This window comes from Dipodomys merriami, unplaced genomic scaffold, assembly GCF_024711535.1.
Source record: "Dipodomys merriami isolate MVZ:Mamm:240054 unplaced genomic scaffold, mDipMer1.0.p SCAF_5, whole genome shotgun sequence".
Classification (NCBI taxonomy): domain Eukaryota; kingdom Metazoa; phylum Chordata; class Mammalia; order Rodentia; family Heteromyidae; genus Dipodomys; species Dipodomys merriami.
Window position 1 is genome coordinate 27,025,775 of NW_027206068.1, and position 13,136 is coordinate 27,038,910.

General features: G+C 43.0%; 1 protein-coding gene across 9 annotated transcripts in view; it reads left to right on the top strand.

The window, feature by feature from the left end:
• The window catches only part of Atxn7l1 (ataxin 7 like 1), a 251,899-nt gene that overhangs the window by 70,574 nt on the left and 168,189 nt on the right, over positions 1-13,136 (top strand). The window lies entirely within an intron of this gene.

Here is a 13,136-nt window from a genome sequence, read left to right on the forward strand (position 1 = left end):
ACAGGTCCTTCCTCCCTTGAGTAACAGGATCTTAACCAGCAAGAGGTTCCATATGACTAGACTAACTAGATGTCAGTGGGTGGCCAGTGATCCTAGGTCTACCATTTTAATAGTTGTGTTACAGGGATGGTTGGACAACTTTCAATGGTTATCATTGTCCCTTGAAGAGCTTGTTAAAAATGCATTCTCTGGAGCCCATCCCTCAAAGTTTCTGATGCCATAGACCTGGGAAGGGATCCAGGCATCTATATTTGGCAAGCAAATTACAGGTAGTAGTCAGACTTTGAGAAACCCTGGCCTACTGTTTACTTACTCTGTGGCTTGGATGACTAGAAGTTCAAGGTCTAGTGACTTTTAACACAGTGACTTTATTCTTAGTATTCACTACTGTGCTCCAGAGACACAGTTTTTTTTTTAATACCACCATGCAAAATCTGATTCTAAATCGTATTTATTGAGACCATCTCCTGTACATGTAACGGACATTTCTCTTCTTTTCACCTTAGCAGCTACTCAATTGGCTACCCATCCTATTTTATAGATGAGAAGAGCAAGGTCCTGAGACATTTCCCAAAGAAGTGGTGTCATGACTCCAAGCCATCTTACTCCAGAACTTGCCTTGTAAGCTTGATGCTGAGCTGACTTGGTAAAACAGAGCATGTTCCTCTGAGGGTCTTTGGCTTGTGGCTTAGCTAATTCAGGCTGAAGTTCAGTTCTATTTCATAGGCCTGTGAGATGCAAACACTGATGTAAGGCCACTCAGTTAATCCTAGCAGCAATCTGAATGGGCAGGTGTGACTATTTTCCAGAAAGGAAAATCTAAAGGAAAGGTAAATGAAGAAAGGTTCTATGGTGTATCCAATGCTGCATAACTAGCTAGGAAGAGAATGGAAATTTCTTGTTCCTGCCTCCTCTATAGCTGTCCAATTGAGTCTCCCAAGTGATTCTTTACACTAATATAAAACAGCTTTGATTCTTTGGTGCTCCCTTAAACATTTGAGCATGTTTCTGGCGCTCTTCACTTTTGACTGCTAAATGTCTCTGTCTATAAATAAAACATTAGTGTACAGACATATCCACCACGATCTTCAAACTCCACATACAGGATCTTCTTGCAACAATAAAAGGCAGAGACTGCATCCATGAGGAGAAAGGTTTAGATGTCTGTGAGGGAATAGAGAGCTTCCTGGAGACTGCACTAAACTAGACCCTCACAGGATGTACAGGGTTGCAGGAAACATGGGAGGGGGCGGGGGAGAAGAGAAGGGCATTGTGGGGAAGGTCTGGTGAGAGCTGATCCCAAGGCCTCATAAAGTCTGTGCAGAGGCTCCCTTTTCTCCTCAGCCCATAACTAGTTTCATGCTTGATTTAGAACTGAAGACATTGTGGTTTTCTCCTCCAGTCGATCGATCTTCTTTTCCATTACCTTAAAACAGCTTTTTGTAACCCTCTCTCTCTGTATGATGGCTTTTTCTTCTGGGGCCCCTGTGCTCAGATGACAACTGTTACAAGCAGAGCACCATCAGACTAGGCTGCTGGGATGTGAGATGGCTGAGGAGCCTGTGCATAGGGAGATGCCCAGTACTGCTTTATGGCCTCTTAGAGCAGAGCTGCATGCCTGTCCCTCATGATCACTGTGGTGCAATGGCTGGTCCAGCCAGAGCAGCATCCTTGTGAGCAACCATTTCTGGGAGAATGGCTTGGGATATGTCAGCAGCTTCCTCTCAGATGGCTGCCTCAATGGCTTGAACACTTTGGGCACCAATTCGGGGAAATTAAGCAGTTCCTTTACATTGTCCTCTGGATCTGCTGGGTACACATACTTCTCTTGTTGGAGCCAAATGGCACATTTACTTCTGAGCACTGGCAGCATCATTGTAATATTGAAGGTGCTTGGGTGCTCCAGAGACTTGACTAATGGCCATCTGGGAGGAGAATAAAACAAAACAAAACAACTACACAACTGTTGCAGTCTTTGCCAGTTATAGATAAAACCACAGCCAGTTCTTCTCAGATACAAACAAGCACCACAGCATCAAAGGTCTCTCATCCTGGATGTATTGAATAAGAATCTGTTCACTGCTGCCATGGTCTTCATCAAGATTCATGGATTCTGATCGAGTATCTCTTTATCATCCTTCCATCTGCAAGCAAAACACCAATGTATATACCCTTTGACCTCTGAGCAGAGGCGGGTATGTCTGAAATATTGGGAAGTTCCTGAAGTGAGCATTTTCTTTGCTCTGTGTATTACTATCTCCATTGCATGTTCTGGTTGGCATTGCTAGCAATCATTTGATAACAGAGGTCTGCCAGGATACAGGGCCGCTGGCAAAGACCTCTTCTTTTGTCTTGACACAGCTCACATTTCCTGAGTTTGTGGGGCATCCACTGAGAGTTTCTTCATGGACTCTACTTTTATTCTTGTCCTGTACTCTGTCGTCCAATAAATCTCTCAAATTGCTGTTTTGGAACAAATGGTAAATTTGTCTCCATAGTGGATGGATACTGCCTGGCTCCTCTTGAGGCTGACCATTCCGTTTCTATTTTAAAATCTCTAGCAGTGGCAAACTATTAGGGAGAACTGCTTCTTTCCTAATTGTCCTATTCTCAGCAGAACTATGAAAGCCCTCAGTGTGGCATGGACTTGACTCTCATAGGAAACTGACCAACCAACCCCATTCCTTTGTCCTGGCCTCTCTATCTTACTTTCACCTAAATAGAAGCATAACTTCTCAGTCCATGACTTACAAGAAGCGGACATCGCATTCTTTGGTATACTTCTAAATAGCCTTTTTTTTTTTAAGTGAAAAGACTACTCATTGTCAGAAGTTTGGATCAGTTGCCTGCGAAGAAGGCTAGGATTCAGACTTCCAGTAACATGAGCAGAACTGTGGTGCACTGAAGAAGATGGCAGTTTGCACCAAACTTTGCCATGCTCTCCTGTAGATTATAGTGCAGCCCCTGAAAACCAAATCACACTTCTTACTGTTGGTTGTTTCTTTTTTTAAAAAAATTCACTTACTGTTTAAATCCCCATCTCAGTTCTGTTATTCAAAAATGTACATTTGGTATAGCAATGACAGGTGAAGAAAGAACTAAATATACCTTAAGACCACTGTGCTTAAAATGATATAATGCTTATGATAGACAGGAAATGATAGGATGGATGGATGGATGGATGGATGGATGGATGGATGGATGATGAATGGCTTCACTAGCTCCTCTTATGAGTGGACCACTCCAATTTTGTGTTTAGTTGCTTTTTCAAGAATTTTCTGTGCAGTATGGATGTGGCCTCTTCCCTCACCCTTCTTCCTCATCTCTCCTGACACTCTTCCTGTTAGACCAGTCATCAGAACTAAAGAGCTGGAAAGGAACTTAAAGAACCAGTTAGTCCATCCTCCAGTCTCAGTCAGGATACCACATGAGAGGATGAACTGTCTTGTATGAAAAGACATGAAAGGAGATGTTTCCATTGATTCTCCCTTGACCCACTTAAGGTGTTCTAATGGCACTTTCATGTTCAGCCTGAAAATTCTCTTTGACCATGTCTTAATGCATTTTCTGCTGTTATAACAGAATGCCAGATACTGTGATTTGTAATGAAATTTGTTTCTTACAGTTTAGGAGTTTGGGAAGTCCAAGGTCAAGCACCCTCCTTTTTTGAGGACCTTCCTGCACCCAGCAAGGTGCAAGGCAATGGATGGGGGAAGGGGCTGAACTCATCCTGTTATCAGGAACTTACTTCTGTTATAACTTTCCACTCACATGGTATTGATATTATTCCTCTGCCCTCAAACCTAATCAACTCTTAAAAGTCATACACCAATGTGTTGGGGATGAAATTTCCAGTACATGAACTTTGGGGGAACATACAGCAGACTATAATTTGTCTTAGAAGGAACTTTGGGGAAACATATAACAGACTATAATTTGTCTCAGAAGAGAAAACATTATATGGAGATCATCACTTCCTTATTCCCAAACCCTCTGCCCTAATTCCTGAAATATAGTTCTGACCTCCCCTCCCTGAGACCTCTCCTAGGTGAAGGAATAGAAAAAGGGATGGCATCACAGACTGCCAGGATACCCTACCTGAACCTAAGAGATGACCCCAATTGAAAGCAGGAAGAATCAGCCTGTAATCAACTGGAAACTGGCCTAGCCAAGCTTTATATTTCTCTGACCAGTAATGGTTCAGGTAGGGAAAGCAAAAAAAATAAAAAAAAATTTTAAAAATACAAACAAGTCCTAAAGAACAAGAGTGGAGAAAAAATCCCCACAGAGGCTTAGTGACATTGTGAAAACTTAGATACCAATAACAGTCCTCAAGCTAAAAGGAAATATGAGCATAAAGATGTACATGAACATTTAAATGAGCCAAGAAGTAGAAGCAATGAAGGAAGGAAATGTAGTAATGACTCTTGACTATCCCAAAGCATTTGTAGGACTCCACTGATTGGTTCTTAAAGTGCCACTCAGCATGAAAGCCAGGAGAAAGAGACTAGTATTTCTCCCCATAGGTGGACACTTCTTTCTTCTCTCTGATTAAGTTAGAGTGAAGTATACCATTTTCGCTGACATTCCGTACTTGAACGTTGAACGTGTTGTGCCATCCTGTCCTCCATATAGAACCTGGGCTTCTGTATGGAGGCTGTCCCGACCATGCAGCTTATCTCCAAGCCCAAGTCACACTACAGCAAGAACAGCTGTAGCCAGGATAATGTGCCATTATACCTTACTTGAACACAGAAACCTACCAAGTGGATACATGCGTCTCAGGACCACATCTTAAGTGTCAGTCAAGGAGCAGTACCTCTGATGGGGAGAAGTCTGAGTATTCCTGCAGCTGCTTGAGAGAGTCAAGTCTTCTGCTAGCTACAGGAACTTTTTTAGGGACTAATTATTGGTGTCATTGCCTAAGCCAGGCCTAGACCCTCTGTAAAACGGTACCCCTAGACACCACAATCATTACTGCTCAACCAGCTAGCCATATTTGTCTGCCATGCTGGGCTTAGGTTGACACAGTGGGCCCTGGACTGAGTTGATCCAGTGTCATGCAGGGCAGAGCTGAGACAGGAAGGGTGGAAGAAATCTACATTGGCCCTGGATCACACACAGTCTTGATGGAAAGGACAGCTTAGGAGCCAGGAAATTGAAAAGCAGACCGGAGGGAGTGTCTAGAAAGCACTGGAGCTTACCTCACAGATAGACTCAGAGGGCAGCCCTGCTAGGGTTGGGGATGGGGAGCAGCTGTGTTTGCCAGTGCAGAGACAAGCTAGCCTTCAGTTCTTCACTGGCATGGCCCACCTGGAACTTGCCTCCTTCTTAGATTCACCTACCACTTGTCTTCCAAGGTGCTCAAAGAATGAATAAATTGATATAATTATTGACCTCGTAATTTAGATAACAACATGGATATTAGGGCAATCTATTATCATTTACTACTTTCCTTGGAGAGAAGAGAAAATGAAGGAGTAGGGAAAATAAATCAACTTCTTGGGAGCTTCAGCCTAGTTAATGTATTAACATTGATTCAACAGACACCATATGCCAGACTGTTTGGCTATGGAGATATAAAGGGGAATAAGTCATGATTCATCTTCCAGAAGATTGCAGTCTGGTGAGAGCCAGAGACATAAGCCAGTTACTCCATTCTAGCCTTAGGGACACCCTGTTCTCACAGCTGAGTAGGAAGAAGTCTCCCAGAGAGGGGTCTGGTGAGTTTTAGAAACAAGAAAAGAACTTAGATAATATATTCTATGTTTACATCCATACTGTGTGCCAGCCCCTTTGCAAATCGTCATTTAATTCCAAATGCGGAAACAGGTTACTGGAGATTATCATACCAAGTAGCAGAGTGACCCAGACTTGAACTCGGGCCCCTTGCTTACAGGGGCCCAGCAATCAGGCAGTGCATTATTTTATTTATTTATTTATTTATTTATTTTACTGGTCCTGGGGCTTGAATTCAGGGCCTGGACACTGTCCCTGAGCCTCTTTGTGTTCAAAGCTAGTGCTTTACCACTTGAGCCACAGCATCACTTCCAGTTTTTACTGAGTAATTTATTGTAGATAAGAGTCTCATGGACTTTTTTTTTTTTTTTTTTTTTTTTTGGGTCCGGTCATGGGGCCTGAACTCAAGGCCTGGGCGCTGTCCCTCAGCTCTTCAGCTCAAGGCTAGCACTCTACCACTTGAGCCACAGCGCCACTTCCGGCTTTTTTCTTTTTGCTTATGTGGTGCTGAGGAATTGAACCCAGGGCTTTGAGCATGCAAGTCGAACGCTCTACCACTGAGCCACCTTCCCAGCCCCTCTCATGGACTTTTCTGCCCAGGCTGGCTTCAAACTGTGATCCTCAGATCTCAACCCTCTTGGCTGCCCAGTTCAGCCCCGCATGTCTCTAAAGGTCTTTTATGAAGAAGGCTGTCTCATGTGGTGTGGGTTTGGTTAGTAAGTTGATTGGTTGTTGATTGCTTTGGATGATTGGCAGGTAGGTTGATTGGTTGGCAGATAGCTTTTCAAGTTGGTTGGTTGATTTGGTTGGTTGATTGGCAGATAGGTTTTTGCAGGTTGGTTGGTGTTGGGAATCGAGAGTGAACATTGCTGTAGCCTTGGGAAACATACACCTATTTCCTAGTACCTGTCTCTGGCTAGGCAAAGTACTACCCAGCACAGCTCTAACAAAGGATACCAAGGGCCACAGTCATCTTTTGTCTGCAGGAGGAGACTGGTTCCTACCACCTGTGCCATGCTGGCCATCACAAGACTGCACTGCCCACCACTGCTTCCTTTCTAGTCTTCTATTTCTGTTTCCTTTCCCAGATTTCACTGGTTGTGATGCCCAGTGAAGGGTTTTCAGAGTTCAAAGAAACAGAGAGCAGCCACACTTTCTAGTGGGGAATATAACATTTAAGACACCAGTTTGTTTGGTTCTATGGATTTCAAAAGATTTTGAAGCTGAGAAACAAAATCACTCTGTCAGAGCAAAAAAAAATTTTTTTGTATATCCCCTCAAGCATTTTATGTGGTGTAAATAATTAAAATACAACTGAAAAAAGATTAATAGAAAACAGTATAATGCACATATTAAGATGAATCAGCGAAAGGAAAGCTCTTAGGACCAGCTTCACAGTATCCTGATTCCAGTCTGCTTGGAGTCAGTCATGTGTGCCCTTGAACCCCAGGGACCATTCTTCCAAATAATTTGGCCTGTCTGAGTCCCTTTAAGTGGAAGCCCACTAGTCAAAACCCCCAACGGCCAGTAGCACCCAGCCTCTGGCTGTTGTCACATGGTTGTCACATTCTCAGGTCCTACCATAGATCTGTGAATGCACCTGTCAACCAGTGAGCAGAAGCTGACTTTTTAAGCAGGTCTCATACCTAGTGTGAGCCTAGTATGCTCAAATGAACATAAATACAATCTCATTTTTTCTCATGATAATATTCTTGGAATAAGTTGAAAGGAAAATTTAGATTATAAAAGATTATTGTCAATATACTTTCATAGCTCTCTACCATGTGCACCTTAACATTTTTATACTCCTGGAGGGAAGGAGGTAGTTTCACAGCCCTGGAAAAGACCTTTGGGGAAACCCAAACCATCCCAGGACCTTCTTATTTTTTCCATAAAGCTAACGTTCAGAGTTGTCTGGCTGGCTGTCTTTTCCCTAGTGGAGGGAGCACAGTTTTCATTGATTGCCATTGAGCCATTCCCCTGCCTTCAAAGCCCTAGCAGCTTCTCTGTGCATCCTGTACTTTACCTGGAATCTCCATACGCTGCAAAAGGAAGGAATCAACCCTTCCTCACTATTTCCTGAGTTCTACATCTTTTGAGGCCCCTCCAGTTGTTCCTTCATAATGTCAAAGTCTCACAGTAGCTAGTTTGATCTTGAATCCACAAAACCAGCTGTCTTCCCATCTTGGAAACAAATCCTATACAAATAGTGAATTGGAGACATTGTTTTGCCCTTTCCTTGACCTGAATCATTTTCTACAAGTGATTATCAGATATAAACTAAAAGTTTATATACACACAACTTTGCTTGGCAAAAGAATTCTCCTTAGAAAGCAGTTTATCTTAAACTAAATTCAATTCCTATTCTGCAGCATTTTTTAAGTATCTACTTTAGAAACATTTTGCAAATTGCACTGCAAAATCAGAGTCACTACTTCACTTTCATAGAAACTATTGTCCTAAATTTTCTCTGTATACAAAGCTCTGTCCCTTCCCCCTAACTCCTCTGCCATGGAGTTGGGGAAGTGGCTAGAGGAGGAGAGGTTATGTTGAGAAAGTAATGAACATTTTATACCTGTGTGAAAATTTTTAGATTGATCATTGATGCCATAATCATGGTTTTCTACTAGTCTAATGACTTCCTTCTCAGTTCACAAGTCTGCCTACATCCAGTGTGAGTAGATGATACAGTGTTCTTTATTTTGTATCTTGGGAAACTGAGCTAGCAAAGAGTGATACTAGGGTAGGAACTTACATTGGTATTGGTATACTAGTAAATGTTTTATCAAGTAGCTCTCCAAAGACACAAATCCTGCTTTGTGGTAGATGCTAATTTCTATAGTGTAAATACAGTAGCTTCCCAGCCTGGGAAGGTGGCTTATTGGTAGAGTGCTTGCCTAGCACGCATGAAGACCTGGGTTTGATTCCTCAGTACCACATAAACAGAAAAAGCTAGAAGTGGTGCAGTGGCTCAAGTGGTAGAATGCTAGCCTTGAGCAAAAGAAGCTCAAGGACAGTGCCCAGGCCCTGAGTTCAAGCCCCAGGACTGGCAAGTAGTAGTAGTAGTAGTAGTAGTAGTAGTAGTAGTAGTAGTAGTAGTAATACAGTAGCTTCCCCAATCCCTTATCCAAAGTTTTGCTTTTCATGGTTTCAGTTGACCACAGTCACCCATAGTCCAAAAAATTTAAGTAGAAAGCTACAGAAACAATCTTTATAGTATATGTCATATTTAGTAGCCTGATGAAGTCTTGTGGTGTCCTGCTCAAGGTGTAATCATCCCCTTATTCAGAGTAGTCACTTGATAGACAGCACCCACTCATTAGTCTTAAGAATCTAAGGACGGCCATCAATCATCTAGGGCATCCATCTGTTTGAGCTCATTTGCCATTGCCATAGCAGAATGCCTGAGTCTGGGTAATGTATAAAGTTTATTTTAGCTCACAGTTCTGGAGGCTGGAAGTCCATATCAGGCAGTTACATCTAGTGAGGGCCTTATGTTCCATCATAATATGGTAGACAAGCAGAGGGAAGAAGGAATGCATAAAGAGTGGACTCACTTGCTAACAACCTACTTCTGCTAAACAGAACCTACTCTCGTGGAAAGCTATTAGTCAACCTCACTGACCTAATCACCTCTTAGTAGTCCCGCCTCCAACCCTGACAAAACGGTAGTCACGTTTCAACTTGAGTTATAGAGGGGACAAACCACATTCAACAGTAGTACCTTCCAAACAACACCTTCATCCATAAAATGGGGTCTTACCCAACTGGTAAACAGCATTTCACTGACAGAAAAACAGTGGCTTTAAAGAGTCAGTGCCCTGTCACCACATCCTGCTCCATGAATCACTACCAGGGAATCTCAAGCAAATTATTTTGCTTTTGTTCCCATCCCCGTAAAACAGAGATATTATAGACTTCAAAGATTAATGAAGAGTAACGGAGATTAATTCTTATAGCACAAAATTAACATATTAATTATCAGTAGTGTGTGGGATTATAGGTGGTTTCACTTTTTACTTTTTGTCCATCTTTCTTCAGTATTTGCATTGGTAAATGTTCAACAACCAGTTCTCCAAATGAAAAGGCCTGATTCATAGAGTTTTCCTATTCTTGTGGTATAAATGTTCCCATTATGACTGATTTCAGGCTACCACTGTGACACCATAAAATATGAAGCTGGGAAGAGACATTCACAATGGCCCTCAGTAGTTGCTGCAAGCCCACTTGAGCACACCACTGTTTTTGCTTTTGACTGTGCAGTGAATATTTTACTTAGAGATAAATTGAGAGAGAGAGAATACTAATTGAGTAGCTAGCATTGTGCCTATCAGTTAGTTCTGTCTTTCCTCCTTTATCCTCAGCACTTATTAATCTAATCAAATATCACATTGACCTTCAACCTGTAGCTATGTGAAGTTGGGGAGTAAAGGATCCAAGTTTCCTTACCTTGCTTCCCTATTCCTAGGCTCCTAGATTCTGGACAACCAAAAGAGGAAAGGAATTCTCAAATGGACAAGCAGGCGAGGCCTCTCACATTTTATCTGAAGCATGGTCTGGGTAGACAAATACAGGTTGAAATTGTCCTTAAAGGAAACCAAACTAGAAAAGGGGCTGAAGAGGAGGGAACCCATGGGCAGGGGGCCAGTGTTTGACTAGCTTGACTTGACCTTCAGCACAGTAGCACAGCAGATAATGGGTGGGGAGGGAAGATGAGATGGGCTCTGCAGATCTCTGGAGAATACAGAGGAAAGAGACATAGGATGGTATTCTACAGCCCCTGCCAATGATCATTAGCTATGTCCAGTGAAGGACAGAAATGTATTCCACACCTTGCAGTGTCTGGTCTCAGCCAGCTAGCACTCAGCTCACGTACAGGTGAGCAAGACATTTTTGATAATGTCTGGTATGGATGGGAATTTTCACTCTTTGGAAAAGTAGCAGTACTGAGGCTTGAACTTAAGGGTCTTATATTCTTGGTTGGCTTTTTTTGCCCATGGCCAGCATGCTACCACTTGAGCCACAGCTCCAGTTCCATTATTATTAATGATTGAGTATCTTTTATCCATTCATACTAAACAGCTCAATAAGTTCTCATTGAGTAAATTAATGGCTTAGCTCTCACCTGCATATTCCTGGATAGAAATGTGACTTTAAATGAGATGCAAGGCCTTAATAAAGTTTGCCAGTAATTTTAAAATTTCTTCTGCCTTTTCTGTTTTTCTCAATTTTTTTTCATCCTCAAAGAACATGGGTCCTTCTTATTATTTAAAAAATGAATGTTATAGAGGGAAGGGTGACACTGTCCAAAAATAAATGTACTCTTTATCTGAATTATATAACTATAAACCTTCTACACATCACCTTTATAGTAACATTTTTTGTTTGTTTGTTTGGTCAGGTAGGGCCTGAACTCTGGACCTGGGCTCTGTCCCTCAGCTCTTCAGCTCAAGGATAGCGCTCTACCACTTAAGCCACAGCACCACTTGCAGCTTTTTCTGCTTATGTGGTGCTGAGGAATTGAACCCAGGGCCTCTTGCATGGTTGTGGGGCCTGAACTCTGGGCCTGGGCGCTGTCCCTCAGCTCTTCAGCTCTACCACTGGAGCCACAGTGCCACTTGTGGCTTTTTCTGCTTATGTGATGCTGAGGAATCGCACTCAGGTCTTCATGCATGCAAGACAAGCACTTTACTACTGAGCCACCTTCCCAGCCCCTGTATTAACAATTTAAAAAAAATTTAAATGAATGTTATTTTAAAAATCCACAGATAAAAGTGAATCAAGAGCAGTATCAGCAGTTAATGTTCAGTAGGCCATGAGTGTCTTTCTATGAGGTTCTGAACTTCGGGTCCCACAGTCCACACATCGGTGGGACCCTAAAACATCATGGCTGAGCCCAGCATCAGCCTCTCTACTTGCTGCTTACCAGGCCCTGACTAATGATACTGTCAGGCCCAGGCAGACAGTGACACAGTTCTCAGTCAGAGAAGAAATAGACATTGGTAAACCCTCTAATCTCTGCCCCATCACCCTCTCTCATAGCAAATATGCTGCCTCCATTGCGGAGTGCACAGAAGGGGACAATGCCGCCTCATAAAGCATGTTTCTTAGTTCTTAGTACCCCACATCATGAGGGACCCAGCTCATTCTTCTGGCCTAGGGTCACAGTTGGAGAAACCATCCAATGTAGGGGGAGATGGGGTTCATGAAAGACACAAGCCAAGTCTGGCATGTAAGGGCACAGGAGTATGGATGGAAGAACTTCTACTCACAACCAAGGAAGCTCAGGAGGTTTGTGACCCAGGTCCCTACACGCCTGTCATGTCATCAGCTCTTCCATCAGCCTGGTAAGTTCATGGCCATCCTATCCTTAGAGCCCTGGTGACTCACCTAGAGCCAGTCAGCCAAGAAGAGGCAGGTTAGAGGTGCCTCCAGAGCCTCCACCACACAGCAGAGCACTAGGAGATAGATGAGCATTGGTGTCCTCAAAACTGACCTTTTTGTGTTGAGACTGCTTTATTGAGATATAATTCCCACTAAAAGTATGCGATTCAAGGGTTTTTAATATATTCATAGAGATGAGTGGCTATCCCTACTTTTCATCTCTCCTCTCCAAATAAACCCCGTATTCTTTGTGTGCGTGCGTGCGTGTGTGTGTGTGTGTGTGTGTGTGTGTGTGTGTGTGTGTGTGTGTGTGTGTGTGTGTGTGTGTGTGTGTGTGTGTGTGTGCAGTCATGGGGCTTGAACTCTGGGCCTGAGCGCTGTCCCTCAGCTCTTCAGCTCAAGGCTAGTGCTCTACCACTTGAGCTACAGCACCACTTTCAGTTTTCTGGTGGTTTATTGGAGATAAGAGTTTCACGGACTTTCCTACCCGGGCTGGCTTTGAACCTCGATCCTCAGATCTCAGCCTCCTGAGTAGCTAGGATTACAAGTGTGAGCCACCAGTACCTGGCAACCCTGTACTCTTTAACCCTCATCCCTCAATCCTTCCAGGCTCCCCAGCTCAAGCCAAGAAGCCCTTACGTACTTTTTATCTGTGCAGATCTGCCTATTCTGGACATTTCATATCAATGATAGCATCCAGCATGAGGCCTTCCATATCTGGCTCCTTTCATGTAGCATGTTTGCGTTCATCCATGCTGTAGCATGTGCCAGTACTTTTGTTTGTTATCATGGATGAGTAGTAGTCTGCATGTGACGTATTTTGTTTATCCATTCATTGATAGATGGGTATTTGAGCTTCCACATATGACTAATGCTGCTCTGAAAGTTCAAGAAGAAGTTTTTGTGTGGACATACATTTTCTGTTCTCTGGTGAGATGGGAAGACTGTCAGTTTTCCTGAGTGGAATGAGAGATTCTTTCTGAGGCAGTGGGGAAACTTGTGACAACGCTCAT